The 16,572-nt window shown below is 41.9% G+C and overlaps 1 long non-coding RNA gene across 1 annotated transcript in view; it reads left to right on the top strand.

Annotated features, from left to right (window-relative positions):
* Positions 1-16,572, top strand: part of LOC144341140 (uncharacterized) — a 166,537-nt gene that overhangs the window by 12,081 nt on the left and 137,884 nt on the right. The window contains exon 2 of the long non-coding RNA XR_013417811.1: positions 9,897-9,953. This is a non-coding gene — a long non-coding RNA (uncharacterized LOC144341140). The remainder of the gene's footprint in view (positions 1-9,896; positions 9,954-16,572) is intronic.

Raw genomic sequence — 16,572 nt, 5'->3', positions numbered from 1 at the left:
CACTTTGGTTATTTTCATTGTCTGTTGTCTGTTTCTCTATAGTGACCAGCAATGAATCTCTTATAACAAGCAGAGCCTGTGAGCTCATCTTTGAGAGGATATAAGAAAGGAGGGAGGGACACGGGTCATGTGCAACTCCACAGCTGGTCGTGGGGGTGGAGGGAAGGACAGAAAGCCCAGGGAGAGAATGGGTGTGGCGGCCACCAAGAGAGGAAAGCTGGCCGCATCCTTGACCCCAGGGAAGAATGAGGAAAGCAGCACATGGGAACCAGCCTGTGCTAAACTCTTTGGAGCTGAGGTACAGATAGTCTTCTAGGCTTTGCAGACAATCTGCCTTTCTCTCTTTCCTTCTCTCCATGGCCCTTTAGGTGACTAGCATCAAAATATTAAAAACAGCTGTTGAGCTCCTAACAGCAATTAGCAAGGAAGAGAGCATTCCATGGAAATCCAGAAATGTTCACCTGGATGGCTATTGGCTTCTGAAGAAGTCCTTGTGGGCAACTGTGGAGTTGCCGGTCCCACATATACCACACCCATCATCTCTCTGTCCCTTGCTCTGTCTCCATGTCCAAGGGTATGGAGCAGACTCAGTGGAGTTTGAATCTCTGTGCAGATTTGCCAGATTCTCGTTCCAGCAGCTTTTTATGCAAGGAGGGAAGCAACAGAGTGTAGAAGAAAGAGGTGTGGCTTAGGGCCTAGAAGAAGACCTAGCCTCCAGCTTAGCTTGGCCAACACTTGCTTTGTAGCATATGGGCAAATGTCTGAAGTTCCTAGATCCCAAGGTCCTCATCTGCAATATGAGGGTGTTGGATGAAGATTAATCTTACCACAAAGAATAAAATTACTATAGCTGAGGTTTACTGTGCATGGACTAAAAACCTAACCCTTTGCTAAAGACTTTTTTTAGTTTTTTAGTTAATCCTCACAATAACCCAAGTTTAATGAAGCTTACTGAAGCCTTCCCTTATCCTATTCAAAGCTCCCTGTATACATTATCTATTGCTGTGTAACAAATTACTTCAACTCTTCATGACTTAAAACAATAATAAAATGTATCGTCTCACAGTTTCTTTTTTTTTTTTTTTTTTTTTGAGACGGAGTCTCGCTCTGTCACCCGGGCTGGAGTGCAGTGGCTGGATCTCAGCTCACTGCAAGCTCCGCCTCCCGGGTTCACGCCATTCTCCTGCCTCAGCCTCCCGAGTAGCTGGGACTACAGGCGCCCGCCACCTCACCCGGCTAGCTTTTTTTGTATTTTTTTTAGTAGAGACGGGGTTTCACTGTGTTAGCCAGGATGGTCTCGATCTCCTGACCTTGTGATCCGCCCGTCTCAGCCTCCCAAAGTGCTGGGATTACAGGCTTGAGCCACCGCGCCCGGCTCTTCTCACAGTTTCTATGGGCCAGGGATTCTGGAGCAACTTGGCTGGGTGGTTCTGGCTTGACGTCTCTTTCGAATCTGCAGGATACAGTCTTCTGAAGCCTTGACCAGGGTTGGAGGATGACTTTCAACATGGTAGGCTGGCTCTGGCCATTGGCAAGCTTGGTGCTGGCTATGGGCAAGAGGTTTCATTCATTACCACGTCACCCTAGGACTGTCCGTTAGAACACTTGAGTGTTCTCTCAACATGGCTATTGGTTTCCCAAGAATGAGTGACCCAAGAGAGTGATTTGGTAGCTGCAATGTGTTTCATGACCTGTGCTTGGACATAACACCCTCCCGTTGCCACAATATCTTATTGATTACCTGGGTCAGCCCACTCTACATGAAGAGGAACCCACAAGGGGATAAATACAAGGAGGCGAGGATTGTTAGTGGCCATCTTTGAAGCTGCCTACCACATCTTCCCCCTAAATTTCTATCATATTACTGTGTTCTATTTTTAATAGTTTTTATCTGAAATCATCCTTTTTTTTTTTTTTTGGTAGAGACCCATTTCCTCCCCGTTAGAGGACAAGCTTCCCAAGAGCAGGAATTTCATCTTTTTTATTGCTGTACCCCCAGCACCTGAACAATGCTGGTCGCATAGTTGGTGCTCAATATTGAGCATGAGATAGATATTACTTTGCCAATTTCAGACACAGAAACAGAGGCTGAGAGCAGTTAATTTGCCTGAAGTCACATAGATATTAAGTGGTGGAGCTGAGAAACCAACTTACGTGTAGGGACTGATACCCACAGCCTACTTCGTTGGCTCTCAGCAACTCCAGTGCTGCTATTATGCAAGTGTCTGCACATGTAGAGCAGGACAACATCCAGGAGAAGGGCCAGGAGAATTCTTGGGTAACTGGGAAATACTCCTGGGTAACTGGGAAATACCAAGAGGAAGTGCATGAGTGTCTATATGAATGAATGCATGTGTATGGTTGAGATGGTTAAGTGTGTATATTTGTGTGTATAGTAGACAAAGAGGGAGACAGAGAGAGAGAGAGAGAGAGAGAATGAGAATGTGTAGATGTGTGGGTAAGGTAGCTAGATCAAAGGGGAGATAATGTACCCTGGACAGCTTTTATGGCACAGACCTGGAGATAATATTTTGACTTTAGCCTTATTGGTCTTCTTCGAAAAATTTTTCTCCAAAGAATATTCTTACTAAAATGACTAAGTAAATTTCCCTTTAAAAATCCCACACGCACTGGAAGTCATTGGTTGACTAGCAAGTCTATTGCCAAATACTAACTTGATTATGTTTGTGGGAATTATCCATTTTCTGGATTATTGGCCAGAAAAAGAAAAATACTCTCTGTTGTCCACCCATTCTCCATTCTCCTTTCCACCCTCCTGAGGGAGGGGCCCTGGTGTTCATCAGACACTCAATGGGGTTCCTTTAGAACAATGCCTTACCCACCCCCTCTCCTGGCCTGGGAGCTGGAAATTTGTGGGAGGAATGAAGGGAAATGGTTATGAAAGTCTCTCACTTACTCTCCCTCCTCTGAGACGTTCTGGGTGCTGAGTTTTGGAGCAAGGGGTGTTGTGTGTAGAGTAGAGGTTTTTGGTCTTTGAGTGAGAGCAGAGTGGAATCCAAGAGAAAGCCCACATAAGTTGATTGCTGAGGCTGGCTCTGATCTAGCATCGAAGTGAAGGTGGTGGTGGGTCCCACACTTACCCAAGGCCCAGCCCATTTTACCAGAGTAGGAAAGCAGAGAAAAATTCTGTGTAGAAGGCCTGCTCAGGAAAAATGAGTTTGCATTTAGCTTGAAAGTATCCTCAGGAATCTGTGGGTGGCTGTGGTTAGCTGGACCAAAACCAGACCTGGCTGAAAGATCGAAGTAAGCTTCCTCCTCAAATAGTGAGTTTGTCTCCATCAACAGTATCTAGACAGAGACTGAATGGGCATGTGTGAGAGAGAATGGCATTCTCCCAACTTGTGCTTACCAGTTAGGCCAAAGTTCATTCAAGGAAGGTTCTACTGGGGCCCTACCTTATCTTTTCCATGACTCCCTGGTGAGGAGGATGTAGCACAGTGGTCAAGAGCACAGGCCTTAGAGTGTGTGTGCTTCCATTTGTGCCCTGGCTCTGGCACTTGCTAATTATGTGATCTTAGGCAAGTTACTTAATTTCTCTGTGCTTCTATTTCCTCAAATGTAAATGAAGATAAAAATTGTTCTTACTTCACAGAGTAGTAGTGATGATGGAATTGGTTTAATACATTTAAAACTCTTGGAACAGTAGGTTGCATTCAAGAATTTAGTTAACTAACATATATGGAGTATTATACATCGCTATGTGCCAGGCATGGGAGAATGATGAAGGAGGCCCAGTTCTGCCCCTCATGAAACTTACCTTCTAGTGTTTGTGGGGTGGGAGGTAGAATAATGCCACCCCACTAAACAAAGATGTCCATGTTTTAGTCTCCAAAACCTATGAACATGGTAGGTTACATGGCAAAGGGGAGTTAAGGTTGCAGATGGAATTAAGGTTGCTCATCAGCTGATTTTGCAATAGAGATAGCAGCCTGGATTATCCAGGTGGGCCCAATGGAATCACAAGGGTCCTTAAAAGAAGGAAGAGGGAGGCAGGAGAGTGAGTGTCAGAGTGATGCCATGTGAGGAGGAGTTGACCTGCTGCTGCTGACTTTGAGGATGGAAGGCGAACTCAAGCCAAGGAATGTAGAATCTTTTTCTACAAGACTGGAAAGGAGGCTGCACGCGGTGGCTCATGCCTGCAATCCCAGTACTTTGGGAGGCTGAGGTGGGTGGATCACCCGAGGTCAGGAGTTCGAGACCAACCTGACTAATATGGTGAAACCCTGTCTCTACCAAAAATACAAAAAAATTAGCCAGATGTGGTGGCGTGCACCTGTAGTCCCAGCTACTCAGGAGGCTGAGACAGAAGAATTACTTGAACCTGGGAGGCGGAGGATGCAGTCAGCTGAGATCATGCCACTGCACTCCAACCTGGCTGACAGAGCAAGACTCCATCTCAAAAAAACAAAACAAAACAAAACAAAACAAACAAACAAAAAACAAAAAAAAAACTGAAAAGGAAAGGAAATGAATTTTCCCCTAAAGCCCCAAGAAGGAGCATAGTCCTACTGAAATCTTGGCTTTAGTGAGACCCATTAAGATGCATTTCAGACTTCTGATCTCCAGAAGTGTAAGACAATACATTTGTGTTGTTTAAGCCACTATGTTTGTGATAATTTTTTGCAGCAGCAACAGGAAACTAATACTAATGCAGATAAGAAGTAAGTGAACAAACAAATATAAAGTATAATTTCAGGTAATGAAAAGCACTAGGAAGAAGATGAAGCAGGATATAGATGACCGAGTCTTGGGAGATTAGAAAAATAAAAGATGAAGCAGGATACAGGGAATGAGGGAGATGGGGGATCTCCTAGATGGTCAGGGAAGGCATCTCTGGGAAGATGACATTTGAGAAGATGACATTTGAGAAGATGTTTGAATGAAATGAGAGGACAAGCCATGGGTCTGCGTTCCAGACGGGGGTATGGAGGCTACAAAAGCCTTAAAGAGGGGAAGAGCTCAGAGAATTAAAGTAGAGTTAAAGGTCAGTGTGGCCAAGGCACAGTGGGCAAGTGAGAAAGTCATAATAAGTGAGACCAGATGATGCAGAGGTTAAATACTACAAGCCCTTGGAGTTTGGATTTTATTCCCAGTGGGACAGGAAACCACCAGAGGCTCCCCTCCAGTGGAGGGGTGACAGGACCTGATTTACATTTTATGAAGCTCACTCAGGCTGCTGTGTGAGGACTACACTGGAAGAGGTTAAGAGTGGAGGAAGCAAGCCAAGTTAGGAAGATATTATGGAAGAAGATGGATTACACTCAGCTGGTGGGGATAGAGGTGGTGAGACATATCTTGGTGGTTAGAGCTGACTGGGCTTTATAATGGTTTGGATATTGGGTTTGAGGGAGGGGAGGAAATCAAGGATGCCTCCTAGGTTTCGGCTGGAGCAGCTAGGTGAAGGGACAGGTTTTTTTTTTGTTTTTTTTTTTTTTGAGACGGAGTCTCTCTCTGTCGCCAGGCTGGAGTGCAGTGGCGCCATCTAAGCTCACTGCAACCTCTGCCTCCCGGGTTCAAGTGATTCTCCTGCCTCTGCCTCCTGAGGAGCTGGGACTACAGATATACGCTGCCACGCCCAGCTAATTTTTGTATTTTTAGTAGAGACGGGGTTTCACCATGTTGACCAGAATGGTCTCAATCTTTTGACCTGGTGATCCGCCCGCCTCAGCCTCCCAAAGTGCTGGGATTACAGGCATGAGCCACCGCGCCTGGCCAGGGACAGGCTTTTTACTTACATGAAGAAGGCTGGATAGGAAAGTGTGGAAGATTATAATCCAGAATGCTCATATAATAAATGCTGAAAGGTTATTATCAGCATTTGATACTCCTGACACACTGGTTTGTTGTTTTCTGTCTCCATACTATGCTCATAATTCCTCAATCTGGAACTTTCTCCTCCCTCTTCACTATCATGTGTTAAATGCGTATCCATCCCATCTCAACTCATTGCAACCTCTGCCTCCTGCATCCAAGCTATTCTCCCACCTCAGACTCTCAAGTAGCTGGGGCCGCAGACGTATGCCCCCATGGCCAGCTAATTTTTGTATTTTTATAGAGATGGGGTTTCACCATGTTGGCCAGACTGGTCTTGAACTCCTGACCTCAGGTGAAGCACCTGCCCTGGACACCCAAAGTGCTAGGATTACAGGAGTGAGCCACCGTGCCCAGCCCATATCCATCCTTAAAGGCCCATTTCCAATGCTACCTCTTTCCTATGTCCACTATAGGAGAGATCTTTCTTCCCTTGAACTCCTAGTATTTAGGTCTCCTTAACACTTTGCGCTGGGATCTTATTTATGTAAGTCTCTCACCTTTGCTACCAAATGCTAATCTCCTTGAAGGCAGAGATGCTCATTACTCTTCCTGAATTCCCTGCTGCATAGTCACTTGCACATAAGAGACTGCTGAATGGAATCAATGTTAAAAAGAAGATGACTGCATTGAACTGGGGAGTGGGAAGTTGAACTAGGCATTTTCTAAGGCTTTGTGCTCTAAAATTTTATAATTAAGTTGATTGCAGGTTGCAAGTCCCTTCCTGTGAGAAGATTTCTAAGCTGCGTATTCCTCACTTGATTACTGAGTGCACGGAGAATGCAATTTACCCTCAATGTCAGTCCAAGGAAAGAAGAAAAGAAAAGATTTGGTTCATGAATGCACACAAATACCATTTGCTGATGCCAAATATGAATGGTTTCAGATTGTGTACAGTTTTATACTAGCCATCCTTTCTTTCTATTCTCTCCTCTCTCCCATTAACAAGGACAACCTTACAATAGGTCAAAAATTGGAAATGGTGGTAGGATGCCATTATTACCTTCAATTGTTCCATTTCCACACCTGGCAAGAGTCTCATCTGTACTATATATTTAATGATTTAATTTTGGCTGTACACATATGTATCTATTTCCAATTCCAAGATAAATATATATTCAATGATTATATAATGCAACATTCACTTAAGGGAAGTTGTTGCTCTTAGTAATAATCTAGAGTTTTACTTTTATCTATGTATCAATTAGTTTTTGCTATGTAACAAGTAATCCCACAATATGATGGTTTAAAATAACCACTTATTTAATTCTTAATTCTGTAGTTTGGCAATTGGGCTGGGATTCCTGGGAAGTTCTGGTCTGGGCTGGCTTGGCTGATCTTGGCTGAATTCACTTAAGTATCCATGATCAGCTGATAAGTTGACTGGGGCTTGGTGGTTTGACAGCTCAGCAGAGACAGTGGGGAAACTGGGTCACTCTCCACAGGATCTCTCTTCCTCCACAGTCTAACCTCGTCTTCTTTATATAATGGCATTAGAAGTCTACAAGGGAGAAAGGAACTATACAAAGCCTCTTGAAGCCCAGGTTCTGAACTTTTCACTGTTACTTCTGCTACATTCTATTGCCACAGGCAGGTCACAAGCCTCACCAGATCCAAGGGATGAATAAATTGTCTCTTGAAAGGAGAGGCAGAGTTGCATTGCACAGGCTGTAGACACAGGGAGGGAAGAAGAATGGTGGCCATTTTTGCAACACGTCACAATCAACCGGGGTGCTTTTGCCTTAAGTAACAGAAAATAACTGCAGGTTGTTTAAATGATGAAAACACATTATGTATCTCTTGAAATACAACATTTGGAGGAAAAGTGATTCCTGGGTTACTTCAGCTGCTTAGCAATGCCATCATAGTCCTAGGGTTTGTTTTTTTTTAAATTTCACTTTCCACTCTGTCATATCCAGCACGTTGGTTTTTGTCCACATTTTAACAAGATGTCCATGACAGACTGTACTCACAGATGATAGAATCCAGAGGAGAAAAATGGAATGGCTCTGTGTTGTGTCTTCTTTCACAAGTGAGGAACATCTACTCAGAAGCCTTTGCAGTACTCCCACTGGGTCCCATCACATCACATTCCTATGCCTGAGCAGAAATGGATTGAAAAGCTCTACTCATTGACATCATACCACTAGCTGTTGAGGAGAGAAGGTGGGAATTGGGTGGTGAGAAATTTCCTCAAGAAATATAGCAGCTTAGGAAGGTTGAATGTAGGGCAACTGGTTGTACTCAGAATAGCAGATTTGGGTTTATCCTTCTGGATATTCCTACCATTTGCAGTGATTTCTTTAATAAGAATAATAACAACAACAATGGATGGTAAACATCTGTGCAAACATAACACTAATTCATCTGGTAGGAGGTGATGCGGATCAATGCATTTCAAGTAAATTAAAACAACTAATTTTCAAAATTTTCTCTTTATGTGATTATTTTGACTACTTATATCTGCTCCTTGAGCCATGTAATAACAAGTATATTTCTTTAAATCTTAGAGGCAACTATGAGCTCTGCGTTTCACAGCTTAAATAGTCAAAAAGTACAGGGTTGAAAAATAGACACTGGCTAGGAAACTTTAAAGCTTTTGTTTACAGAGTACATTTGTCCTTAATTTAATTAAGTCTCACAACATCTCTTCATTCTCTTGTCTTTAAAATTTGACCTGGAGTGGCATGTATGGCAAATGCAAGTATCATTTTTCTAGAAAGTCTCAAGTGAAAAGTGCTTATCCTTTAACTCTTCTCCATAAACAAAGTGTCTTGTAAAAAGGCCGTCACCTTGGCAACTGTCAACTGAATCAGCTTTATGAAGACAGAGCAAAACTGCAAATAAACCTGCAGCTAGGATGTGAGTGATTATTTTGCCATTAAAGAAAGTGAAATTTTTAAAAAAGTGACTTCTGACTATGCTTTGTGAAAGATGAAACTATGTCAATTTAAAGTAAACATAGTTTAAATTTTAAAAAAGAAGAAGTTACCCTGAATGGCCAGTTTGAACATTGCATTGTTCTACAGTTTCCTTCCATTTATGATTTGTTTGAATGTCTATTTTCTCTCCTTATTAAACTGCTTACGCTTCAAAAGCTTTTCCCCTTTGTATAAGTATTACTGTTAAAGTGAAATCGGCCAGTGGTTTAGTACATTCCACACTCTGGGTTTTTAAAAAATAGTATTGGTGTTGATTCTCTGGTAGGATTTTGTCATTAGAATGTGTGCGGGTATGAGGGGTTTTTGGCTGTCAATCTTCTTGCCTATAATGACTTAGATATCCATGGACTTTCACAGGCAAACCACAATGATTTTAGAAAATAATTAACAGAGTGGGTAATTGGTCACTGCTCAAATATTGGCAATCAAAGTATAAATTTAACATGTGATTGACTTAAAATATATCATTTTCTCGAGTCATGTATTGCAAGGGGTTACACAGGTCAGACATCGGGCATGAGGCTGGTTAGGAGGAAATTTGGGGGGAAATTTCACTTGAGAATGTTGTGTATTTTCTGAGAACCAAAAAACTATGCTAAGAAACATAAAGTCATTTTTGCATCCCAACCCCAGTATTATGCATGGAAGAAAGACTGAAGGAACAGCTCAGAGTCATTGTCTCTGATGTGGCTCCTATATGGGGGCAATTTCCCATTGTGTGTATAGTTTGGCTAGAGTGCCTTAGTTGTCTGTGGAAGCTGAAGAGGGAGACCCTTCATTGCTCACTGCATAGCAATGTGGTTGTAGTCACATGAACCAGGCTTGGACCCTGATGCTGAAATTCCAAAACTTGGATGATGGCACAGGAATGGGACTAAGCGAGGCAAAGAAGCCTCTAGGGTCAAACACTAGTCTAAATGTTGCTGTGAAAGTATTTTTTACACACGACTGATATTTAAATAAATAGACTTGGAGGAAACCAGATTACCCTCCATAATGTGAATGAATCTCCTTTAGTCAGTTGAGGGTCTTAAGAAAAAAGACTGAGGTCCCCCGAGGAAGAAGAAATTCTGCCCCCAGATTGTTTCTGAACTCAAGATTGCAACATCAACTTTTCCCTAGGTCTGCAGGCTGCTGGCCTGCCTTGCAGATTTTGAACTTGCCAGCCCTCACAATCAGGTGAGTCCATTCCTTATTTTAAGCTTTCAATCTCTCTCTCTCTGTGTGTGTGTGTGTTTATTTATTTATATACATTCTGTTGATTCTGTTTGTCTGCAGAACACTGACTAATACGCCCATGTTTTTCACAAGCCTTATATGATATTTATAAAAATTTTATAATTAAACAAACACTGCCTGTATTTTTGTTATCAGAGGATGTGGGAAACCTGAAGATTCAAAGCTGTAAATCACAGTAAATGTCCAAATAAATGTCCTTGAAATGGTGGAAGTTGTATAGGAATAGATGAGGAAGTGTGTGGGAAGTATTTTGTTCTTGACCAAATAAATGTCCCTGAAATTGGTGGAAGTTGCATAGGAGTAGATGAGGAAGTGTGTGGGATGGGGAAGCCCCACAGAGCTTTTCCCCTTGGCCTAGAATTCCCTTCCCCTGCATAGTCCCTGGTGTAGTCTTTATGGAACCACTCAAAACTGTGGCTGGTATAGCAAGCACTTGAAAAATGTTAGTGGCTTTTATTATTATTTTTGAACGAGATGTGTCTTCCCCACTCATAGTATTTTCTAGGTGGAGGAAGCTCCACTTGGGGAATAATTTGGCCTCCCCCTCCTCTCTCCACTCACAGCCTGCTGAGTTTAGGAGAAACTCAGTATATGGCTGCTGTAACAAATTACCAGAAACTGGGTGACTTAAAGCAACAGAAATGGATTTTCTTACAGTGCTGGAGGCCAGAAGTCCAAAATCAATGTGTGGACTGGGTTGGTTTCTTTTGCAGGCTCTGAGGAAGAATTCATTCCCTGCCTCCCTCCTGGTTTTGGGTGCTGGGTTTCTGAAATCCTTGGTTTGAATCCAGGTTTCTTAACCTGTAGATGCATCACACCAATTTCTGCCTTCATCTTCACAAGGCTTTCTCCTGTCTGTCCTTTGCCCTTATCTTCTAAGAACACCTGCCATTTGATTTAGGGCCCACTCTAATCCAGGATGATCTCATCTCATGGTCCTTAACTTAATTCCATCTGCAAAGATCCTTTTTCTAAACGAGCCCACGTTTACAGACTCTCTCTATGTGTGTATTATATCTTTCTCTATATATACACATAGTATGTGTGGGTGTGTGGGGCACACTCAGCCCACCATACCGGGTGTGTGCATTTCAGCTTCTTCCTCTCCTTTTCTTCTTGGAGTGAGTCTGCCTGTTGAGAACACGTGTTCTGCTCTGATTCTCCTGTGTAGGTTTTCCAAGGGCCTTGCCCTCCATTATAAAGCTTGCTGTGGCCTAGCAATACTGGATGGATAAATCTGTCTGTTTCTGAGTCCAGAATTGGAAACCCACTTACCTTACCTGAAGCTATAAAGTCTTCTTCAATATCAACTTTATCAAGTATGTGTGATAGTTTGGTCTCCCGTCTGCTCTATTCGCTGATATTATTTCTCAATCAGCTGATAATTCAAGAATGGAAGAAAGGTACCCCTTTCTGTGGGGCTCCCTTGAAAATTAAATAAATATCACTTAAGGCTCAGCTCAAAGGTTGGTAACTTTCTAAATTTTCCCCTTCCTCTCACAGGGAGAGTTAACCATGTCTTCTGGGCTCCCATACTCCTTTGTATTATCTTCTGTTATTTCCATTTTTTTCCTGTTGGATTATAGTTTTCCGAAGGCCATCTCCCATGTTCCATCCACCAAATAGAATTGAACTTTGACAACACAGACATCCTCCTAATAGCTACAGTCCAGGACTCATGAGTAGGCACCGTGCATCCTGTTACTCTGTCATGCTTTTGATTTCATTGTCATCTTTGTTTGCTTTGCTAATATAGTTCATGAATAAGAAAGGAAATGTTGCTTCTTTACTGGAAATGGGATCTGAGATATCTTGCACTTTTTGTCAAACCAATTTATGGGCTTTGCCTACTGAAATAATGCGGTCTTGTATACTGCTTTCTGTATCTTATAATTGAGAACTCTTTTTTTTTAACTTTTGAAAGGTTAATAAATACAATGAATGCATAAGAAAGAACATAAAACTCACACATCGTCCCACCATCAACAGTCACTGTCAACTTATCTTTCCAGTTTATTCTCTCTATATTCTATATGTGAATGTGTATAATTAATTCAGTAATGATACTATATAACTTGCGTACACTGACTTTTATTGAACATTATATCAGTGGGCATTTTCCCTTGTCATGATGTTCTCTAAGTCATATTTTTGAACGGTTGTATGATATTCCTTACAAATATATTAAAATTTATTCAAGTATTTTCTTTTCCTCTGGTATTCAAGTTGTTTTTAATTTTTGGTAATTTTATTTTATTTTTCGAGACAGAGTCACTCACTCTGTCACCCAGACTGGAGTGCAGTGGTGCAATCTTAGCTCACTGCAACCTCCACCTTTTAGGTTCAAGCCATTCTCATACGTCAACCACCCAAGTAGCTGGGAGTACAGGTGCCTGCCAACACGCCCGGCTAATTCTTGTATTTTTAGTAGAGATGGGATTTCACCATGTTGGCCAGGCTGGTCTCCAACTCCTGACCTCAAGTGATCTGCCTGCCTTGGCCTCCCAAAGTGAACTTTTGGTTATTTTAAATAGCTTTAAAAATGTGTTTTCAAATATCTGTCATAGCTCTGACATGATTGGTAGCAAAGCTGAATGGTTGACACGGTCAAAGTTAGGATGGCAATCAATACATTGGGACATCATGCTGGAGAAAAGTCAGCGCTGGCATGAGTGCCAGCCTCTGCCACATTGCTCTTGGGATGAGAGCTGCTGCAGACAGTGCTGTCTGCATGGGTGGATGTGATTTCTGCCAGGACCCTGCTTCCCTGGCTATGGTGCACTGAACCGAGAACTGGTGCCCGACCCAAAGGCAGCCATCCATGGAGAGTCCAGTGGCCAGCGGCTGATGCCAGAGCTCCACCCAGCGAGGTCACTGTACCCTGGATGATGAGTGGCCAGTCAAACAAAGCCTCTTTCACACACTTTGAATTTGAGACTTATCAGGGGACTAAGCCAAAAAGTTGGGTGGAAAAAGGCAGACATCCTGAGAGGAGTCTGCAAGCCATATCCACACGGCAGCGGGAGCCGCAACAAAGCGGGAGCCATGGAGGAGAGAAAAGGAATGCAGAGAGGATTTAGCAGCACGAGCAGAGAAAGCAGAGCAGAGTGTGGCTGAGTCATCACACTGGCAGAGCACTAGAGAAGGAGCAACAGATGCTTGCCGCTGAAGCAATGTCAAGAAGAACAGGTGGCTGGAGGTATACTATGTCCTGAATGACATTCCCGGCTCTGCCAGACCCGCCAGGCAGCTGCTAAAACTGCTTCCTGCTCTTCCCTACTTCCTTCTGTAGCCTCATAATGAACCACATTAATGCAAGTCACCAGAGCACGTCTCTTTTCCTGGCAACCCGAAAGAGCCTAATCAACACCACGTAATATTCGTATCTCTCTTATGGCACTCATCAAGAGGCATGATGATGATTTGAGTTTTTATGATTCTCCCTGACTAGACTCCTTGAGGTCAAAGACTGTATTTAATGTCTTTCAAAAAATATCCTCAGCAATGGAGACAGTTTAGTAGCATGTAGTAGGTGCTTTCTAACTGTTCGATGAATGAATGAGGAATGTAAGTGGTCCTGTGGTTAAAATAGCCATTGGAAAACATTTCTGTAGAGGAAATAAGTTTTTGGTGTCTTATTTTATTTGCTATTCATAAGTGGTGTAAAAACTCTTACTCTCAAGAATTTTATTTGAGGCTGGGTGTGGTGGCTCATGTCTGTAATCTCAGCACTTTGGGAGGCCAAGAGTTCAAGACCAGCCTGGTCAACATGGCGAAACCCCATCTCTACTAAAAATACAAGAATAAGCTGGGCATGGTGGCGGGTGCCTGTAATCCCAGCTACTTGGGAGGCTGAGGCAGGAGAATCACTTGAACCTAGGAGGTAGAGGTGGCAGCGAGCCAAGATTGCACCACTGCACTCCAGCCTGCGTGACAGAATGAAATTGTCTCAAAAAAAAAAAAAAAAAAAAAAAAAAGGAATTTTATTTGAAACAATGGCTTGGTGAAAATTTCCCTTTAATAATTTTTTTTGTAAATAAAACACATTAAATGTATATGTGTGTGTGTATATATGTGTGTATATATACACACATATATATTTATTCACCAAACATTTACAGTCTAAGCTCTGAGTGTACATTAGTAAGCTCAATGGAGAGACAGCACCTAATAAGAGAGTTCCAGCCTTTGCAAGGCTCTCAGGCTAGGAAAAGAGTCATGTTAGCCCAATCAGGAAAAATAAGGCTATGCAGAATGGGCTAAAGTGGTGCAAAGTATGGAGGAATTTTCTTGGTGAAATGTGATTTTGAATAAGATACGGCGAGTTGCACAGAAAAGCACCAGCTATTAAGGTGACATGAGCATCTCTTAAAATAGTGATTAGTGATCTCCTTTACATTGTCAGTTTAATAAGACAGGAGATTCCAATTTCAGCTTTTTTATAGTTTTTGGGAATGTATTGCGTAGTGGGTTCCACAGTGTACTTTCTCCTGGGAACACTTATCAATTGTCTTGAGACAAGGTGTTGTTATTGCTATTTCAAACGAGACAAGAAATCACTAAATATTGTATTCCAAATGAGACTTAGCAAGTAGTTCTCTGATATAACAGAGTTGCATCAACTTGCTGATGTTTTTCAAGAAACTGAATGAGTTCAATTTGGCAATGTGAAGTTGCAATATCACCATGCTTACATTTACTGATAGCATGCCAGCAAGTAAGTCAAAACCTAACTTTATGACTCAAAGGGCAAAACATTAATTTTACCATACTCAAGCTTTGAACAATAGTTACAGAGATATCTAAGTTTAAAAAATAAGTAACATTGTTGAATTTCTTGTCAGATACTATAGATACATTTGAGAAACATCTTCCCAGTGAACACTTAAATTAACAGAGGAGATTGGTCATGGTTTATATAATTAAATTTTGAAATAAAACTTCCCATTACTCAGACTTTCAACCTACTTACATTTTGGCACAAGTTTAAGACTATTGTGAATGTTCCAGGTATATTTTAAACAGGTATGCTGTTTAAAAAACAGTTACCAGTAATGAATCAGAATTTTCTCAATACTGTGCAAATAAAATAGAGAAACAAAGTGGGTGTTAAAACTGATATAAATCTGCAATCCTTTATCCTAAATTTAAAAATTTCACATTAGTCAAAATAGAATAAACTGTGTTGTTTTTCCCTTGTGCATCCTCCTTCCGGTGACAGCAGCTCGATTTTCCTTCGAGACCTGGGTGTATGCAGGAGCCACCATGCTCATTTGGGATACACCATTGTCTTGGCTACAGGTTCAGGGATGGACACGTGAGGCGGGCCAGGTCGCTGAGGCTTAGTTCTGGGACTGTGGTGGGCCTTGGTAGGAAAGAGAAGATTGTTGCTTGTAAAGATGATTCTAAGTTCAGAGTTCTTGGGGACTACCACAGGAAGCATGCTCATGTTGAGAATAAAGCAGCTACTATAGAGGGGACATGGAGCTGAGAAATGAGCTGAAATCTTTGAAAATATTCTTTCAGCCCCACAATCACCTGATTCCTGAATCCCAGAACCCCTCCTGGATTTACATGAGTAATAAATCATCTTCCTCCCTTCCCCCACTTTTTTTTTCCCGAGTCAGTTTGAATTGAGTTTTCAGTCACTTGCACCTCCCTTACCCTGCAAAATCTTCACTAATGTGCAAACGATTAGAATTGTTCTCATTGGTTAACTTAAGAATAAGCAAGTTTAATAAAGTTAAGATTATAAAAGCACATTTTACTAATGAAACATCACCCGCTTGTTTTTGTTGTATACATTCACTTTACATAAGAATTACTTGAAACAAGTTTTGTTGAAATATGAAAATTAAAAAATAAATGTATAAAAATATAAAACCTCACAACCCCCCGGCCTAGAAATAAAGTCAAATGCACATGTAGTAAGTCATTCCAGACCATTCGTAGTTGGTCCTGACTCCCTTTCCCTCCTCAGACCTTGCATTCCTTCCATGCCACATTTCTAGAACTTTGTCCAGCTTTCTCGACTCCTCCGCTCTTCTGCTTCTTGCTCAGTGTCTGTTCTCTGCTCAAAACATCACCTTTTTCTACTCTTTTTTTTCACGTATGCTTTAAGGTTCAGCTAAAGAGCACCTCCTTGTTAAAGCCTTCCAGAGTCTTCCTATGGAGAATTCATTGCTCTTCCTTCTGCTCAGCCATCCTTACCGTCCGACGTGTATTACTGCTATGTGGACTTAAGTGCATTCTGTCTAGTCTGGAGTCTCACAGGCAGGGCCTACATTTGGTTCATCTGTGTATCCCTCCTGCTTCAAGGCTGTCTGCCATATAGCACATATTCAATGCATATTTGTCAAATGAAGTTTCAATGAGTGGCGTCAGGTTGCTTATTCTCTTGTTTATTCTCCTACATGCTACAGGCAGGCTTTTCTCATCAAGGGTGTAAAAGAAGCCGTATATACTCAGTAGTTTGTTGGCATTCACAGTCATCAAACACCATAAATGACCCATGTTCCAGCCATTCAAAGAGTCCCAGTCCAAGGGTGAACTTTTATTA

Source organism: Macaca mulatta, chromosome 5 (genome assembly GCF_049350105.2).
Source record: "Macaca mulatta isolate MMU2019108-1 chromosome 5, T2T-MMU8v2.0, whole genome shotgun sequence".
In the NCBI taxonomy this organism is placed as follows: Eukaryota; Metazoa; Chordata; class Mammalia; order Primates; family Cercopithecidae; genus Macaca; species Macaca mulatta.
Note: the sequence above shows the minus strand (reverse complement) of the source record. Positions and strands in the feature narration are given on the sequence as shown.